We start from the raw sequence: 20,073 nt of genomic DNA, 5'->3' as shown, positions 1-20,073 counted from the left end.
CTCACAGTCTAAAAAATGTCAGCGCATTTTGATACATCCCCCTTCTAGACTGTGAGCCCGTCGTTGGGTAGGGACCGTCTCTATTCGTTGCCAACTTGGACTTCCCAAGCTCTTGGCACAGTGCTCTGCACACAGTAAGCGCTCAATAAATACGATTGGTTGGATGGATGGATGGATGGATGGATGGATGGATGGATGGATGGATGAAAGTAAGGATGGCTCAGGCCTCCCTAGGCCGGAGACTCGGGTGCTTCGACGGAGAGGCCGGAAAGATGCTCGGCAGGGGGGGAGGGGGAGATAATAATAATAATTGCATTTGTTACCATCGCGGCTCAGCGGAAAGAGCCCCGGCTTTGGAGTCGGAGGTCAGGGGTTCAAATCCAGGCTGTGTGTCAGCTGTGTGACTTTGGGCGGGTCACCCAACTTCTCTGGGCCTCAGTTACCTCATCTGGAAATGGGGGATTAAGACTGTGAGCCCCCCATGGGACCACCCGATCACCTTGTAACCTCTCCAAGGCTTAGAACAGTGCTTGGCACGTAGTAAGCGTTTAAGAAATGCCATCATTATTATCTATTATTGTTAAGCGCTTACTATGTGCCAAGCACTGTCCTAAGCGATGGGAGATGGGAGACGGGACTGTGAGCCCGTTGTTGTTGGGTAGGGACCGTCTCTATAGGTTCCCAAGCGCTTAGTCCAATGCTGTGCACACAGTAAACGCTCAATAAATACGATTGAATGAATGAATGAAACGGAGGCAGGGAGAAACCGCGGGATTCCCGAAAAAGTAGCAGCTTCTTCCTCCGCCCGAGCCCTTCACTCATTCACTCATTCGCACAATTCAGTCGTATTTATTGGGTGCTTACTGTGTGCAGAGCACTGTACTAAGCGCCCTGGACCACGACCCTTTTCCGTTGACTTCGGGGGCGAGACGGTTCCCGCCCACGGCAGTGGAAATTGGTTCTTCTCCGGAGGGTTTGAGCGGCACCGGTGGGGGGGATGTACTGGCCGCCTCATCGGACAACGGCTTCCCTTCCTCTTCCCCGCTTTTCTCCAGAAGTCCATGGTCCGTCCCCAAACCTGGCGTCCCTAGGCCACACCTCCGGGTGCTTTTCCTCTCTAACATGGGAACTGAGACTGTGAGTTCCACCGTCTGCCCCAGCGCTTCGAACGGTGCTTGGCACATAGTAAGCGCCTAAAAAACACCCATAATTATTGTTATTATTTTCAGACGCTGACCCGGGTTGAAGATGTGCGGTTACTCCCGGCGTGGGTCCGGCAGGTAATTAAATCGCATTTAAATTACGTTTAGGGAGACGCTTAACTGATGTAAGACCCTAGTTTGCTCACCTCTTTCCCCCTCCCTGTCCCCTCCTTTGGGCAAGGAAATCTTGATTTGGTTTTATTTTTTTCACTCCACTTGCTCATTCTTCCCCGACTTTCATATTCACCCCCTTCCCCCTCATCTCTTTAAAACCTTCGTATCTCATCAGAACTCGGGCCCTGCATCATTCAACAATTATTCCCAGTTAACAGAGGCGTTAAGAAGACCACCGCGCCCCCCGCCCCCCATTTCCTTTACAGTTGAACACAGGAGGGGGAATAATTAGTGAAATAATCAGTTTGATATCGAATGAAGCCTGCTTTGGCTCCGGTTGCTTGGAATTCCTTGCTCTTTGGAAAAAAGTATATTTCCAAGCGAAATTCAAGTCGTACACATATATGGGGCAGGGGATGGAGAGAGAGAGAGAGAGAGAGGTATTTATGCTGCAAATGGAAAGCCATGAATATTCACTGTTAATAAGAAATTACAGATAACTATCGTAATCACTTCGGGCCGACGCTCTGGAACAGGTTTAACAACAGAAATTGTAGCGAATCTGTCCTTCTGCTCCCCCTCAACTTAAACGCGATATCAAGGGAAACTTTTACTCTGAGTCAGATAATAAGATCATAGGGCAAACCACCGCCGAGCCAGAGAACAAAAAGAAAACTGAGATGCTTTTCGCAAACCGAAATGTTTCCTCCGGTCCCTATCCCTTCTCTCTCTCTTGCCATTTCCCTGTAATCGTAGGTTTAACGCAGAGGCAAAGATTTCGGGCTGCGCGGTGGAGAGGGCTTGGTGTGGGGGGGATGGTGTATGTGTGTCTGTGTGTGTGAACTTGTCGTGTACCCTTGTGTGTGTCAAGGGGAAGGCGCGTTCCGTCGAGAAGGTAAAGAAGATGGATCCGTGCGCTATAGATCGGAGCCTCCTGAAGATCTTAGGCAGAAATTGGGGCTGGGCTGGAAGCTGGGGTGCAGGACGCAGGGACAAAGCCGAGGGGACAAAAAGTGAAGGGCAGTAACCTGTGGTTCGTTGTGAGTTGGGCTGGGGAAACAGTTAGGGCTCAGGAGGGAAAGGTGAACTAAGCAGCGTCAGTCCTCCTTCTCCGGCAACTCCCACCGTCTTTCTTTCCTCTGGCTTCCTTGCATGCCACCCTTCTCCCCTTTCGAGCCCTTTGATAAGGATTTCCTCCCTGTATGTCTTTCTTCCTCGGTCCCTGTCTCTCTTTTTCTCCTTTTTTCTCTCTCTCCCTCTTCCTCACCCCCCCCCCAACCCCCTCCACATCCTTGATCCAGGGGAAGTACTGAGAACCAGATTTTTCAAAGGATTTAGCGCGCCTGAAAGCCAGAGATTGAATGACAGCAGCCCCAGAGACAGACGCTTCTATGCTAATTTCAGGAGAGAGTTTTGAAAAGCCTGGGAGCGATAGATGGGGAGGAATTGTCCTTCTATTGAGAGTCGCTTCCTTTCCAAATCATTGTAAAACGAGCTGAAAGTTTCCTTTTAAACTATGGAATTTATGCTTTGTTTTCTGAGACGAGGGAAATAACGTAACCAGGTAGGATACCACTTAATTAACTTGGACCTTGAGTGTTGGTCTTGGAATTGTACTGCAGGCTGTTTTCAGAACCCAGAGAAGAGAACAGTGAATGTTCCAGTCCACTTGAGGAGCAAGAGCAATATCTTTTCTTCATATACCAACAGAGTTACACCAGCAGTTAATTTCCATTTTCATCGTGGTGGATTTTGACAGCACTGGATCTTTTCTGATGAGAGCGTCACAAATCTACTAAAATAAAGGAATCAGCAGCCCTTTTTTGTCCCCTGGAGTCCATCATTAATTCCAGGAATAACTCAACCTGTATTCATGAATTCTAGAGCTTACCCATTTTGAAGATCAAGAAACTAAGGCCTTAGGTAGAGTCTGAAGCAGAGGCCAAAGTTCAAAAATTGCTCTCCATTTAGGTGATGGAAAAGCTATACTTAACCTAAGGCGGGGGCCACAGTTTGAGAAAAGAAGGAAAAGAGCTATTCTCACCACATTTGTTGTCTAGTACAGAAGCATAAAAGTAATGGTTTCTCATGTTTATGTTTGATCCACAGGGCCCGGCTACAGAGACCAATGGCTGTCTATGTAGATTAGCCACCCAATTGTATTATATCCGGTTGCCTTCTGCCTGGACCACTTCACAAAATGTGCTTGATTTCCAGGTTTTCCCCCTACGTTGTGTAGCTAGCTGTGTGTCTCCTCCTAAACCCTTGAAAGAGTTAGGAAGCCCTTTTCTTAAATCTAAGATGTACTGAAAAATCAGAGGAACCTTTTTAGCAACAGCAACAACAGGAATAAAAGCTAAAAATGAAAACTCCTAAAATGACTTCAGTAAAAATGGGAAAGAACCCAATTTGATTTGGTGTGTAAATAACAATAGCTTTATGGTCTGTTGGATTTAATTACACCCATAAGATGAATGAAGCCTAAATTCGACATTTATTGAAATGTGTCTAGTTTTATAGGACTTAAATGACAGTATATTGAAATACACTAGCTACATAAACATTAGTTTGAAGGATGTAGCTTCTTTGGAATACCAGGCCCAAATTAGGACCCGACGAATTCAAGCCTTCTCCTTTTCAAACGCGTTGGAAAAGTCGTAGGGTACTTTTGAAGATGGCCTCAAACACGGGAGCTGTCCGCTCTGCTCTGACATTACTTATCTCCGACTACTTTCGGTAAGCCAAGAAGCTGCTGTCGGGTCCTTGGCAAGTGTCCTTACCTCCTTGGCAAGTGTCCTTACCTCGCTTCTTTTGATACTATGAGACAATGGTTCACTCTGCTGTGTGATTTCAAATTAGAGGAAATGGACTTCCTTCAACCCGTAGTGCACTCTTAAAGCAGCAGAGGATCCTTTCGGAGTAATTACCTATGTTGTGTTGATAGATATATGCAATTATATATCATTTACGTGGGTATACTAACACCTACTCCTACACAACCAAGAGCCCATATAAAAGTCCCAATAAATTCTATTATTTTCACCCACACTAACAAAGTGTTATCCAAACACCTTCCATGTTTTTCAGACACTTTGTAAATTCTAGGCAGACCTGCTTCCAGGGCTACTTTTAACCCTAGAAAAACATTCCAACACTTACTGGTCACCAATGATTCCACTGGACTCTGTGTAAGCATCAATAGGGTTTTTGTGGCCAACTGTAGCTTTTACTATGTATCTGTGACCTTTTTGTCGTCGTTGTTAAATTTTATTCCACCATCTCTGGCTCTCTTCTGTTCACTGATAGCCAGATCTGCCACCTAAGTTGTGTTTTCTGAAGGGCTAGAGGACTTTTATCTTTGCCATGGACTGAAAATGCAAGGTTGTTAGTTGGAGTTTCATTCCTTTCAAAGTAAAACCCCTCCCAAAGATTAAAAAAAAAAAGAAGTCTGATTCTCTGACAAGTAATATTGGTGCAGCATCTGTGACAAATCAAGGCAACTCATGCTAGTAGTTTCAACAAGTAAGATTTTCCAGTGGGGAAGAGCGATGGGCTGAATATAGTATTTTTTAATCGCCAGATTAAGAGCTGTGAGAGGATGGAGCCTTGAAAGATTAAGTGAATGTATAGCTATGTCATAGATATATATGTCTATAGAGAGATCAGTATGTCTAGGTAATGAATACATCACATTATTTTCGGCATTAAAAAGAGAGAAAAAAACTCTGACTCCTTTTAAATTACGATTGCATGCTCTTATATGTAGTTTGTCTCTTTTCCAAAGGGGAAAGCTTAAGGAAAAATAACTCACATTCTTCAGGAAAGGCGAAAAAACTGAACGCTGAAACGGAATTTCCTTTTCCAAACCCAAGAAGCAAGACTGTAGAATAGAATATCTTCACTCTAAAACTGGAATCTGGTTAAAGCAACAGGGATGGAAGCTATTTTAAACTTGTACAGTCGAGTGAATAATGAAGTATTAAAGAAACACTTGAGTAGCACTGGTGGACAACAACCCGAAAATGTTAGCGATTTAGGCAGGCAAACAGGAAAAAGCCGAGAGGCACACGCTAAAAAAGAACAGAGAAATCGTGTCTTAGTACTTTGTTCACAGAAGGCTTTGGGCAAATGTTTTTGATTCCGATGGAAAATGCAACAAGTGGAAAAACGAACGAATCCAAACTCTCTGAGAAAATGAAATTATTCTATGACCTTCGATTATTTAATGTATTTAAAAATCTGAGCGGCTTCAATCACTTATGATCGAGGTACAAGAAATAAAAATTGGAAGGGGGTTCAGAGAGTGGTACAGCTGTGTTCCTTTGGACCAAAACAATCTCCCACGGGAGACGAACAGAGTTTTAGTGCCCGTCGAGGCTACAAGTCCCAAACAATGAAGGAAGGGGCACAGCTCTCTCACAGCTCCATCCGGACACAATCTTTTCTTTTTGGAACGTAAATGACCTGCGGGATCAGACCGGGAGCCTTCATCTCTCCTTCTCCCGGCGGTGCCAACCGTCCCGTAGGGAAAGGTCCGAGTGAGTGGGCTGAGGACAGACGAGCTGCGTTTGGCTAACGATCTGAGGGCAGAGAATCAGCCCCAGAAACGAATGCCGAAAGGCAAGATGTAAATGAATTGCCAGCGCGCCCCTCTTTCAGAGACTCAGGATGCTCCCCCAGCAGAGTTCGGGTTGTTGTTGTTGTAACCGGGATGACGGATCCTGGGACCCACCCAATCGATCAATCGTATTTATTGAGCGCTTACTGTGTGCAGAGCACTGTACTAAGCGCTTGGGAAGTACAAGTTGGCAACATATAGAGCAAGTCACTTAGCTTCTCTGAGCCTCAGTTACCTTATCTGTAAAAATGGGGATTAAGACTGTGAGCCCCCCGTGGGACAACGTGATCACATTGTATCCCCCCAGCGCTTAGAACAGTGCTTTGCACATAGTAAGCGCTTAACAAGTGCCATCATCATTATTATTATATAGAGACGGTCCCTACCCAACAGTGGGCTCACACCCTTTCCAAGGGGGAGGGGGCGACCACCAGTGAAGAAAGAAGAGGGAGATCTGGGCTGTTTGTTGTTTTTTGTTAATCACTATGTGCCAAGCACTGTTCTACGCACTGGGGTAGATACAAAGGTATCAGGGTGTCCCACGTGGGGCTCACAGTCTTCATCCCCATTTTACAGATGAGGTAACTGAGGCCCAGGAAAGTGAAAGGTCACACAGCTGACAAGTGGTGGGGCCGGGATTAGAACCCACAGCCTCCGACTCCCAAACCCGGGCTCTTGCCACTGAGCACCGCTGTTGGTTTAGCATTAGCTTTAACGTTGCAGTTCTTTCTCTGCCCCTCGAGCTCCAGGGCGGCCAGGCTTCCCTCCTGGGAAAAACGTCTCTACCGACAGGGAGGCTGAGTGCTCTGCCCTGAGTAAGCGCTCAAGAAATACGATTGACTGAATGAATGAACTTCTCTGTGCCTCGGCTCCCTCATCTGTAAAATGGGGATTAATTCATTCACTCAATCGCGTTTATTGAGCGCTTACTGTGTGCAGAGCACGGGACTCTACCGACAGGGAGGCTGAGCCCCGGACAGCCTAAATTAAGGGGGCGGGAACCCGGGGGAGGCGAGGGGCGAGCTTGGGGGTGGACAGGGCAAGAGCAGGTCGAGTGAAAAGAGCCAACTGGAGAGTCTAGTCCTGACTTCACCGAGCGGCTCCCGCCAGAAGCTGAAACATCCCCAATATACTCGAGAATGGGTAGAGCACGGGCCTGGAAAACAGAAGGACCCGCGTTCTAATTTCGTCCCCGCCCCTTGTCCGCTGTGTGGCCTTGGGCAAGTCACTTGACTTCTCTGTACCTCAGTTACCTCATCTGTGAAGTGGGGATTAAGATTGTGAACCTCGTACTGGACTTCTGCACACAGTAGGTGCTCAATAAATTCGATTGAATGAATTAACCTCATTGCCTTGTGCCTTCCCCAGCCCTTAGAATGATAATGATAATAATAATAGCATTTATTAAGCTCTTACTACGTGCGAAGTACTGTTCTAAGCGCTGGGGAGGTTACAAGGTGATCAGGTTGTCCCACGGGGAGCTCACAGTCTTAATCCCCATTTTACAGATGAGGTAAAAAGCACAGAGAATAATAATAATGATGATGATGGCATTTGTTAAGCACTTACTATGTGCAAAGCACTGTTCTAAGCGCTGGGGAGGTTACAAGGTGATCAGGTTGTCCCACGGGGAGCTCACAGTCTTAATCCCCATTTTACAGATGAGTAAACTGAGGCTCAGAGAAGTGAAGTGACTTGCCCAAAGTCACACAGCTGACAATTGGCTGAGTCGGGATTTAAACCCATGACCACTGACTCCAAAGCCCGTGATTTTTCCACTGAGCCATGCTGCTTCTCTAAGTGAAGTGACTTGCCCAAAGTCACACAGCTGATAGTTGGCAGAGTTGGGATTTGAACCCATGACCACTGACTCCAAAGCCCGTGCTCTTTCCACTGAGCCACGCTTAACAAATACTATATATACTATAGGATATATACAATAGAGTATATATATATATATACTATTGTATATAATAGTATAATATAATAGTATAATACACTATATATGCTATTGTGTATATATATATAAAGTCATAGCATAAACTAGGGTAAGGAATGAATCCGAGGAGGAGGGACGAGACTGACATCCATTTCAGATTGAACTTGAAGCAACACTTGATTGTTGCTCAATGTCGGGTTCAAATCCCGGCTCCGCCAATTGTCAGCTGTGTGACTTTGGGTAAGTCAGTTAACTTCTCTGCGCCACAGTTACCTCATCTGTAAAATGGGGATTAAGACTGTGAGCCCCACGTGGGACAACCCGATCACCTTGTAAACTCTCCAGCGCTTAGAACAGTGCTTTGCACATAGTAAGCGCCTAATAAATGCTATCATTATTGTTATTATTATTGGCTCTTTTGTTTTTCCCCCCTTGTTTCCCCACCCTTCTAGACTGTGAGCCCACTGTTGGGTAGGGACTGTCTCTGTATGTTGCCAATTTGTACTTTCCAAGCGCTTAGTACAGTGCTCTGCACACAGTAAGCGCTCAATAAATACGATTGATTGATTGATTGATTGATTTTTCCTCTCGGAAAAGCACGCAGGAAAGCAGCAGCCCCCGGGGGGGATGGCACTTCAAAGGAAATCTCGCCGGCACTGCTAGTGGCAGGTCTGAAGGCAGGAGTTTTCTGGACTCCCAAATCTCCAAATTAGTAGGCTGATTTGTTCGCTCCTCCCCTCCCCATTTTCGGGCACCGACCTTTCGGCGGGGGCACCGTCTCTCTCAACTGTCAATCTCCGCACCTAAAGGTCTAGGCTGTGGGTGGCCAACGTCGGAGATGATATTTCCGACAAGGGCCCTCAGCCGTTGCAAGTCTGGGCGATTGGCCTCGAAAAATGCTCGGGGTGGGTCTTCGCCACACATTTATTTAATCAATCAATCGTATTTATTGAGCGCCTACTGTGTGCAGAGCACTGATCGCGATGTCAGAGCTCTCACGTAATCTCTCTTTTAGACTGTGAGCCCACTGTTGGGTAGGGACTGTCTCTATGTGTTGCCAATTTGTACTTCCCAAGCGCTTAGTACAGTGCTCTGCACATAGTAAGCGCTCAATAAATACGATTGATGATGATGATGATGACATTGCAGTAGCCCGGCCGACCTTCCTCCACAAAAACTCAGGGAGGGTCTTTGTAACAGACCTCCCCCCTTCTAGACTCTGAGCCCGTTGTTGGGTAGGGATGATCTCTATCTGTTGCCGAATTGTACTTTCCAAGCGCTTAGTACAGTGCTCTGCACTGAGTAAGCGCTCAGTAAATACGATTGAATGAATAAATGAACTTCTCTGTGCCTCAGCTCCCTCATCTGTAAAATGGGGATTAATTCATTCATTCAATCGTATTTATTAAGCGCTTACTGTGTGCAGACTGTGAGCCCATTGTTGGGTAGGGACTGTCTCTATATGTTGCCAACTTGTACTTCCCAAGCGCTTAGTCCAGTGCTCTGCACACAGTAAGCGCTCAATAAATATGATTGATTGATTGCAGGGCACTGGACTAAGCGCTTGGGAAGTACAATTCGGCAACAGATAGAGACGGTCCCTGCCCAACAAGGGGCTCACAATCTACAAGGGGGAGACGAACAACAAAACAAAACAAGTAGACAGGCGTCAATACAATCAAAGATGGAAAAAGACTGTGAGCCCCACGTGGGACAACCTGATTATCTTGTATCTCCCCCAGCCCTTGGAACGGTGCTTGACACGTAGTAAGCGCTTAACAAATACCATTATTATGATGATGATGAATTTAATCGTGAGGTCAGAGCTCTAACTTAATGTCTCCTGAGGACACAGCAGTGGACCAGCGTTGGAGGAGACAGGAGATGGGAAGCAGCGTGGCTCAGTGGAAATCAATCAATCAATCAATTGTATTTATTGAGCGCTTACTGTGTGCAGAGCACTGTACTAAGCGCTTGGGAAGTACAAGTTGGCAACACATAGAGACAGTCCCTACCCAACAGTGGGCTCACACTCTAAAAGGGGGAGACAGAGAACAAAACCAAACATACTAACAAAATAAAATAAATAGAATAGATATGTACAAGTAAAATAAATAGAGTAATAAATATGTACAAGCATATATACATATATACAGGAAAGAGCACGGGCTTGGGAGCCAGAGGTCACGTGTTCTCACCCGGCTCTGCCACATGTCTGCTGTGCGACCATGGTCAAGTCACTTAACTTCTCTGAGCCTCAGTTACCTCATCTGCAAAATGGGAATTCCTCCCCCTCCCCATGCCCCCGCCTTACCTCCTTCCCCTCCCCACAGCACCTGTATATACGTTTGCACGTATTTATTACTCTATTTATTTGTACATACTTATTCTACTTATTTTATTTTGTTAATATGTTTTGTTTTGTTCTCTGTCTCCCCCTTCTAGACTGTGAGCCCACTGTTGGGTAGGGACCGTCTCTAGATGTTGCCGACTTGTACTTCCCAAGCGCTTAGTACAGTGCTCTGCACACAGTAAGCGCTCAATAACTACGATTGAGTGAATGAATGAGACTGTGAGCCCCACGTGGGACAAACCTGATCACCTTGTAGCCCCCCCAGCACGTAGTAAGCGCTTAACAAATGCCATCATTATTACTATTATTATTATTATTGTGGAGAGAATCCATCTGTGAGTGGGATTTACAGAGGTGAGGGACAAAGTGGGGAAGGGGTAGGGGGAGGCTGGGCTTGGGTGGGGGGCCGGAGGAGCCGCCGTCTCCGCTGGGGGCTATCTATTAGCAATCCCCGCAGCAGGCCACTGTCCGGCCCGGGCCTGGCCCGGGTCTGGCCCGGCCCGGCCCGGCCGGCGGCTCTTCCTCGGCAGCTTCGCCTGCAAGTCAAAGCTTCCTGATGCTAAGTACTAAGTGCTAAGTACTCAGACAGCATCAAAAGAGCCCGGGAACAGCCGCCCCTTGATCCGCCCTCGAGATTCACTGGCTGAGGAAGGAGGGATTTAGGAGGTTGGACACGGACCTCAGGTTTTGTTTTTGTTTTTTAATTCATTCATTCATTCATTCAATCGCATTTATTGAGCGCTTACTGTGTGCAGAGCACTGTACTAAGCGCTTGGGAAGTACAAGTTTGCAACATCTAAAGACGATCCCTACCCAACAGCGGGCTCACAGTCTAGAAGGGGGAGACAGAATTATAAATATATACACATCATTAATATAAACAGAATTACAGATATGTACAGCGAAGCAGCGTAGCTCACTGGAAAGAGCCCGGGTCTTGGAGTCAGAGGTCATGGGTTCAAATCCCGGCTCCACCAATTGTCAGCTGGGTCACTTCGGGCCAGTCACTTCACTTCTCCGGGCCTCAGTTCCCTCATCAATTTATACTCCACGCTGCTCCAGTGACACAGCTGTTCACTTCTCAAAGAACAAGGAGCTGCCACTTCTGAACGCTTCCAACACTTCCTGGTTGGGAAATCTTTGAAGCAGTGGACCAGTAGGTCTGGTTTCTTAAGCATTTACTAGGTCCCAGTCACTGGACTAAACGCTGGGGGTGGATAGAAGCTTGTCAGGTTGGACACAGTTCCTGTCCCCCCGTGGGGCTCACAGTCTTAATCCCCATTTTACAGGTAAGGGAACTGAGGCACAGAGAAGCTAAGTTCATTCAATTCACTCAGCCGTACTTACTGAGCGCGGACTGTGTGCAGAGCACTGTACTAAGCGCTTGGAAAGTGCAATACAGCCATAAAGAGAGACAATCCCTGCCCACAACGGGTTTACGGTCTAGAGGGGGGCAGACTAAGTGACTTGCCCAAGGTCACAAAGCGGAATTAGACTAAGTCCCAGTCACTGTACTAAACGCTGGGGGTGGATAGAAGCAAATCAGGTTGGACACGGTTCCTGTCCCCCCGTGGGGCTCAAAGTCTTAATCCCCATTTTACAGGTAAGGAATCTGAGGCACAGAGAAGTTAAATGCATTCAGTTCATTCAGTCGTATTTACTGAGCACGGACTGTGTGCAGAGCACTGTACTAAGCGCTTGGAAAGTGAAGCAGCGTGGCTCAGTGGAAAGAGCACGGGCTTTGGAGTCAGAGGTCATGGATTCAAATCCCAGCTTTGTGACTCTGGGCCAGTCACTTCACTTCTCTGGGCCTCAGTTACCTCATCTGCAAAATGGGTATGAAGACTGTGAGGCCCCCTGTGGCACAACCTGATCACCTTGTAACCTCCCTAGCGCTTAGAACAGTGCTTTGCACATAGTAAGTGCTTAATAAATGCTATTATTATTATTATTATTACAATACAGACATAAAGAGAGACAATCCCTGCCCACAACGGGCTTATGGTCTAGAGAGGGGCAGACTAAGTGACTTGCCCAAGGTCACACAGTGGAATTAGAACCCAGGTCCTCTGACTCTTAGGCCCGGGCTCTTTTTATTAGAGGGGTGAGTCAAGCTCCTCAAGCAGCCTTCCCACCCCCACAGCCAGGCCAACCTGCCCCAGGTAGGTGGTTCCCTCCCACCCAAAACACACCCACAGCCCAGAGGATGGGAGACTTTTCCCAGTCCCTCACCCCCCACCCAAGGGTGGCATTAGGAGCCGGGTTGAGGGTGAGAGTTGGGGGCGAAGCGACACTCTGATGGTCGCCTTGTAGGGCAGCAGAGAGCTTTGTGTGGGGAAAGGAATCAGTTGCCGGGAAAGCTTTCCGGAGTCCCCAGCACCAGGGTCCCTGCTCGGCCCCCGTTTTTATTGCCCCTTGGCAACCCGGGGGATTAGTTAGTCACCGTCACCCACACTCACTCCCTCTTCAATTGACACGGTGTGGGGGCTAATTGGTCGCTTTCCCTTGGCGGGACCATTTTCCCACTTCTAACACGAGTACCCAAATACTTGCATCGATTTAACCCCAAATTCCTCCTTCTTTTCCCTTCTTCCTCCCCCAGCGGAAACAGAGTCAGGCTAGGCCTCCCCCAGTCACTGGGCCCCCAAGCCCCCCATTCCCTTGTTATGATAAAATGCAGAGCACACGTGGTGTTGAGCGGAAACATCCCCCTAGTCCACGATTTACGCACATAATAATAATAATGGTATTTGTTAAGTGCTTACTCTGAGCAGAGCACTGTTCTAAGCGCTGGGGGGAATACAAGGTGATCAAGTTGTCCCACGTGGGGCTCATAGTCCTAACCCCCATTTTACAGATGAGGTAACTGAGGCTCAGAGAAGTTAAGTGACTTGCCCAAGGTCACACAGCAGACATGTGGCGGAGTCGGGATTCGAACCCATGACCTCTCACTCCAAAGCCCGTGCTCTTCCCACTGAACCCATCACACAAACACAAATGGGGGCACGCCCAGACACACACCCTTCTCTAGCCCAGTCGTATAAACAAATAACAATAATAATGATGGCATTTATTAAGCACTTACTATGTGCAAAGCACTGTTCTAAGTGCAGGGGAGGTTACAAGGTGATCAGGTTGTCCCACGTGGGGCTCACAGTCTTCATCCCCATTTTATAGATGAGGGAACTGAGGCGCAGAGAAGCGAAGTGACTCGCCCAAAGTCACACCGCTGACAATTGGCAGAGGCAGGATTTGAACCCATGACCTCTGACTCCAAAGCCCGGGCTCATTTCACTGAGCCACGCTGCTTCTCTGATGGTCCTTATTACAGGCCAGCCACTTCTAGACTGTGAGCCCGCTGTTGGGTAGGGACCGTCTCTAGATGTTGTCAACTTGTACTTCCCAAGCGCTTAGTCCAGTGCTCTGCACACAGTAAGCGCTCAATAAATACGATTGAATGAATGAATGACCTCCGAGACCCAGGAACAGCGTTCTGCGCCGTTTTTCACAGCCCGGTTGTCATCTCCCCGTCCATCTCCCTCCTGCACTTGGGATTCAGAGGGATTCACTCTGCTCCAGTTTGTCTCCCAGACTCCATTCCCCCCTCCTCGTTTAGAGAAGAAGAAAGAAAAACCCAACGAAGTTAGCAAAACAAAGACGAGCCTTCTTAACTTCTTAACTTCGACTCCACCCCTGCGCTTAGAAAACGTCTCCTTCCCTGCTCTTTTGTCTGCGTTTGCCTGGGGGGGAGAGGGAGCCCCCGGAAGGCAGGGGGACCCACAGTTTGGGCAACCGACCCCCACCCCCCAAGAGGGGAAAATAATAATAATAATAATAAGCGCTTACTATCTGCACAACACTGTTCTAAGCGCTGGGGAGGGTACAAGGTGAACAGATTCATTCATTCATTCAATCAATCGTATTTATTGAGCGCTTACTGTGTGCAGAGTACTTGTACATATTCTATTTATTTTATTTTGTTAGTATGTTTGGTTTTGTTCTCTGTCTCCCCCTTCTAGACTGTGAGCCCACTGTTGGGTAGAGGCTGTCTCTATATGTTGCGAACTTGTACTTCCCAAGCGCTTAGTACAGTGCTCTGCACACAGTAAGCGCTCAATAAATATGATTGATTGATTGATTGAGTGATTGGACTAAGCGCTTGGGAAGTACATGTTGGCAACATCTAGAGATGGTCCCTACCCAACAGTGGGCTCACGGCCTAGAAGGGGGAGACAGAGAATGAAACAAAACATATTAACAAAATAAGAGAAATAGAATAAATACGTACAAATAAAATAAATAGAGTAATAAATACATGCAAACATATATACATATATACAGGTGCTGTGGGGAGGGGAAGGAGGTAAGGCTGGGGGGATGGAGAGGGGGAGGAGGGGGAGAGATTGCCCACATGGGGCTCACAGTCTTAATGGCCATTTTACAGATGAGGTAACTGAGGCCCAGAAAAGTTAAGTGACTTGCCCGAAGTCACACAGCAGACAAGTAGGGGAGACGGGATTATACCTCACGACCTCTGACTCCCAAGCCACGCTGCTTAGCATGGAAAGTGAAAAGAGCACAGGCTTGGGAATCAGAGGACGTGGGTTCTAATTCCGGCTCTGCCATTTGTCTGCTGTGTGACCTTGGGCAAGCCGCTTACCTTCTCTGTGCCTCAGTTATCTCATCCACAAGAATGAGGATTGAAACTGTGAGCCCCACGTGGGACAACCTCATTACCTTTATTCATTCGGTCTTACTAATTGAGCGCTTACTGTGTGCAGAGCACTGTATTAAGCATTTGGGAAAGTACGACACAGCAATACCTTGGATCTTCAGATACCTTGTATCTACCCCAGTGCTTGCAACAGTGCGCTTATACAAATACTATTATTATCATTTGTATCCGAGGAGTAATTAATTAATTAATAATGACATTTATTAAGCACTTACTATGTGCAAAGCACTGTTCTAAGCGCTGGAGTACAAAGCCAGCTCTCAGGGCGGGAGTTGAGCGACATGTTTCGGTGGTTTACCCTTCAGCCGCGGGGCTGTAAGAAGAATTTCATTCAACCGTATTTATTGAGCACTTACTGTGTGCAGAGCACTGTACTAAGCGATTGGAAAGCATTCATTCATTCAATCGTATTTATTGAGCGCTTACTGTGTGCAGAGCACTGTACTAAGCACTTGGAAAGCATTCAATCATTCAATCATATTTATTGAGTGTTTACTGTGTGCAGAGCACTGTACTAAGTGCTGGGAAAGCATTCATTCATTCGACCATATTTATTGAGCACTTACTGTGTGCAGAGCACTGTACTAAGTGCTGGGAAAGCATTCATTCAATCGTATTTATTGAGGGCTTACTGTATGCAGAGCACTGTACTAAGCACTTGGAAAGCATTCATTCATTCAATCGTATTTATTGAGCGCTTACTGTGTGCAGAGCACTGTACTAAGCACTTGGAAAGCATTCATTCATTCAATCGTATTTATTGAGCGCTTACTGTGTGCAGAGCACTGTACTAAGCACTTGGAAAGCATTCATTCATTCAATCGTATTTATTGAGGGCTTACTGTGTGCAGAGCAATGTACTAAGCACTTGGAAAGCATTCATTCATTCAATTGTATTTATTGAGTGCTTACTGTGTGCAGAGCACTGTACTAAGCGCTTGGGAAGTACTAATCTGCAACGGATAGAGACGGTCCCTACCCAACATGGGGCTTTTGTCAGTGGTGTCCCCTGGTTATTTTGGTCTGCTGGGGAACATCTCCTCCAGCTTCTGAGCCACATTTGATGAGGACGATGACAGGGCTGTGACCGTTTCCCCCCCTTAGATATTCAGCTGATCCTGAAAAGCAGCGGGCTTCGGAGTCAAAGGTCGTGGGTTTTAATCCTGCCTCTGCCACTTGTCAGCTGTGTGACTTTGGGCAAGTCACTCAACTTCTCTGTGCCTCAATGACCTCACCTGTAAAATGGGAATTAATAATCACCAAAATAATAATGGTATTTGTTAAGCGCTTACTATGTGCGTAGCACTATTCTGAACACTGGCGGGGGAATGCAAAAGAAGCAGTGTGGCTCAGTGAAAAGAGCACGGGCTTTGGAGTCAGAGGTCACGGGTTCTAATCCTGCCTTTGCCAATTGTCAGCTGTGTGACTTTGGACAAGTCACAACTTCTCTGGGCCTCGGTTGACCTCATCTGTAAAATAGGGATTAAGACTGTGAGCCCCCCGTGGGACAACCTGATCACCTCGTAACCTTCCCAGCACTTAGAACAGTGCTTTGCACATAGTAAGTACTTAATAAATGCCATAAGAAAAATTACAAGGTGATCAGGTTGTCCCACGTGGGGTTCACAGTCTTAATCCCCTTTTACAGTTGAGGTCACTGAGGCACAAAGTAGTTAGGTGACTTTCCCAAAGTCACACAGCTGACAAGCGGTGGAGCCGGGATTATCGTGGCTCAGTGGAAAGAGCACAGGCTTTGGAGTCAGAGGTCACGGGTTCAAATCCCAGCTCTGCCAATTGTCAGCTATGTGACTTTGGGCATGCCAATTGTCAGCTGTGTGACTTTGGGCAAGTCACTTAACTTCTCTGTGCCTCAGTTCCCTCATCTGTAAAATGGGGATTAAGACGATGAGCCCCCTGTGGGACAACCTGCCATTATTATTATTATTAGAGCCCATGACCTCTGACTCCCAAGCCTGGGGCCTTCAAACTCATTCATTCATCCGATTGTATTAATTGAGTGCCTACTGTGTGCAAATCACTGTACTAAGCACATGGGAGAGTACAATATAGCCATAAGCAAACACATTCCCTCCCCACAGCGGGTTTATAGTCTGAGTTGGGAGGGGAGAGACATTGGAGAGTATTCCCCAGTGCAATACTGTATATGGACCCGAGAAGGGGAGATAGGGAAGGTGGACATTTCCTGCTATTGGAAGACTGGAAAGATAAGGAAGGGAGAGGACACGTGGATTGAAATGGGAAAACCACATAGCCTCAGCTTTTACCTCTTTATTTCCCTCCTGCTAACTCTCGGTGAAGGCATTTATCTAGGGACTACGATTTTTAGCAACCTTGTGTTCAAGTGCAGTATCTGGGATTCATTCACCTAAAGAACCGATCTAATGTGGCGAGCCGAAATACCGAGTTTAGCAATCATGGTTATGGCATTAGAGAGAATTGTAACCCGAAAGGAAAAGAGTTGAATGAAAATGATCGAACAGCACTGGGCAATAATTATGGTATTTTACAGAACTACTGAAATCTTGTGGAGTCATTGTTTTTTGTAGTTGTTTTATATTTATTAGGTCACCTGATCCCATTAATGGTAGAGGATTACAAATTCGATACACCCGAAGGCTTCAAGTTTACCCGTGCCTCGGTTTCCTATAGGCTTTTCATCACACGCCTCTCAATCATAGCCTAGGATTTGGTGAAAAGTCTTCTTAGCCTTCATGTTTGTGCAGGGCAGAAAGGAGTTTTCAAACTGAAAATAGTAATTGCTTTCTTTTTCTAAGGCCCTTATCTCAAAGTCTCCCACCCATTTGACAACACGGTATTCACTTTATCTCCCTCGTATTAAAAGGAGTCATTTGTATTTGTATAGTGCTTTCTAGAGGGAACTGAAAGCACTTGCCAAGCATTATGTACTCATTAATCCTCACCAAATCATTAGGTGGGTGGTGGGCGGAAAGTATTATTCCCATTTTTCAGAAAAAGATTGAGGGACTTGAGACACAAAGAGGTTAAAAGGTCACATTTGAACACTTCATTCAATCAATAGTATTTATTAAGCAGCGTGGCTCAGTGGAAAGAGCACGGGCTTGGGCGGCAGAGGTCATGGTTTCGAATCCCTGCTCTGCCACTTGTCAGCTGTGTGACCTTGGGCAAGCCACTTAACTTCTCTGGGCCTCATTTCCCTCATTTGTAAAATGGGGGTTAAGACTGTGAGCCCCACGTGGGACAACCTGATTACTTTGTGTCCCCCAAATGCTTAGAACAGTACTTTGCACATAGTAAGTGCTTAACAAATACCATTATTATTATTACTATTAAGAGTGCTGTTGGCAGAACACTGTAAAACCTCGGTATCAGCTTCACACTGTAAACCCTTGATACAGTATCAGCTTCTGGTTAAGGTGTTTGTGGGATTCCTTCAAACTGTGACTTCCATTTTCTAGTTTTATCTGCCTAGCACATATCTGCTCTATCAGTTTGGCACATAGTAAGCAGTTGATAAATTCAGCTGTTATTGTTGATGACTGTGCTGATATTAATAATAATAATAATAATATAGCATTTATTAAGTGCTTACTATGTGCAAAGCACTGTTCTAAGCACTGGGGAGGTTACAAGGTGATCAGGTTGTCCCACGGGGGGCTCACAGTCTTAATCCCCATTTTACAGATGAGGTAACTGAGGCACAGAGAAGTTAAGGGACTTGTCCAAAGTCACACAGTTGATAAGTGGCAGAGGCGGGATTTAAACCCATGACCTCTGACTCCAAAGCCCACGCTCTTTCCACTGAGCCATGCTGCTTCTCTAATGTGGCATCCCTCGGTCTTCCTAGTATTCATTCATTCAGTCGTATTTAGTAGTGGCTCCACGGGACTTAATGTAGATCTATGTATTTTACCCAGCTCTCAAAATCCCTTAATAGTCTTTATTTTATTTCTAATAATCCCCTATGACTCTCTAGTCAATCAGTCAGTCAGTGCTACTTATTGAGTGCTACTGTGTGCTGAGCTTTTTTTTTTTTAAGACTGTGAGCCTCATATGGGATGGGGACTATGTACAATCTGATTTCACTGTTTCTATTCCAGCTCTTAGAACAGTACTTGGCACATAGTAAGCACTTAACAAATATTATTATTATTATTATTATTATTATTATTATTATTATGCACTTACTATGGTGCCAGCCACTGTACTAAGTGCTGGGATAGATACAAGCGCTTAGTACAGTGCTCTGCACACAGTAAGCACTCAATAAATACGATTCATGATGATACAAGCTAATTAGGTTATGCCAAGTTCATGTTCCACATGGAGCTTAAAGTGCTAATCCACATTTTACAGATGAGGTAACTCAAGCACAGAGAAGTTATGCCACTTGCCCAAGGTCACACAACAGACAAGTGATGGATCTGAGATTAGAACCAAGGTCCTTCTAATTCCCAGGCCCATGTTCTATCCATTAGGCCATGCTGGGAGAGTTAGTAAACATGATCTCTGCCCTCAAAGAGTTTACAATCTAACAAGGGAGATAAATGGTAGAATAATTTAGAGATAGGAAAGGGAAGGAAAAGGGGGAAGATATGTGTATGAGCTGGTGATTAAATAAAAAGGTGTGTAAGATTTATAGATAAGTGCTACTGGAGGTTGTGAGCACAGAGGTATTTATATGCTTATGGTCCATGGAGTTATCCAAACCCTCTTGAACAAATTGATATTGCCTGCCTGCATAATTTCTTGTGGTAAAACATCCCACATCCTTACCACTTTGTGTGGGGAAAAAAATGTTTCCATATGCTTGCTTTGAATCTCCTCTTTCAAGCTTCAGTGAGTGCCCCCTACTCTTGGGTGTTGTGGGTTTTCTTGAACAATCACTTTTTTCTCTGTCCACATCCCTAATGATTTTGCAATGTTGTTAATCATGTACCCTCTGAGACTTTGTCTTCCTCATGTGGAAAATGCTCACTTCTCCCAATGGAAGTTTTTAGTTATAAATAGCCAACGCAATTCAACATCAAAGCTATCACTTTTTTTTTCCTGGTGGCTTAAAAACCAGAAAATAACTTCTATTCCCCACCACCACCCAAATCAGGGCTAAGT

This window comes from Tachyglossus aculeatus, chromosome 2 (assembly GCF_015852505.1).
Source record: "Tachyglossus aculeatus isolate mTacAcu1 chromosome 2, mTacAcu1.pri, whole genome shotgun sequence".
NCBI classification, from domain to species: Eukaryota; Metazoa; Chordata; class Mammalia; order Monotremata; family Tachyglossidae; genus Tachyglossus; species Tachyglossus aculeatus.
This window is presented reverse-complemented; position numbering follows the sequence as displayed.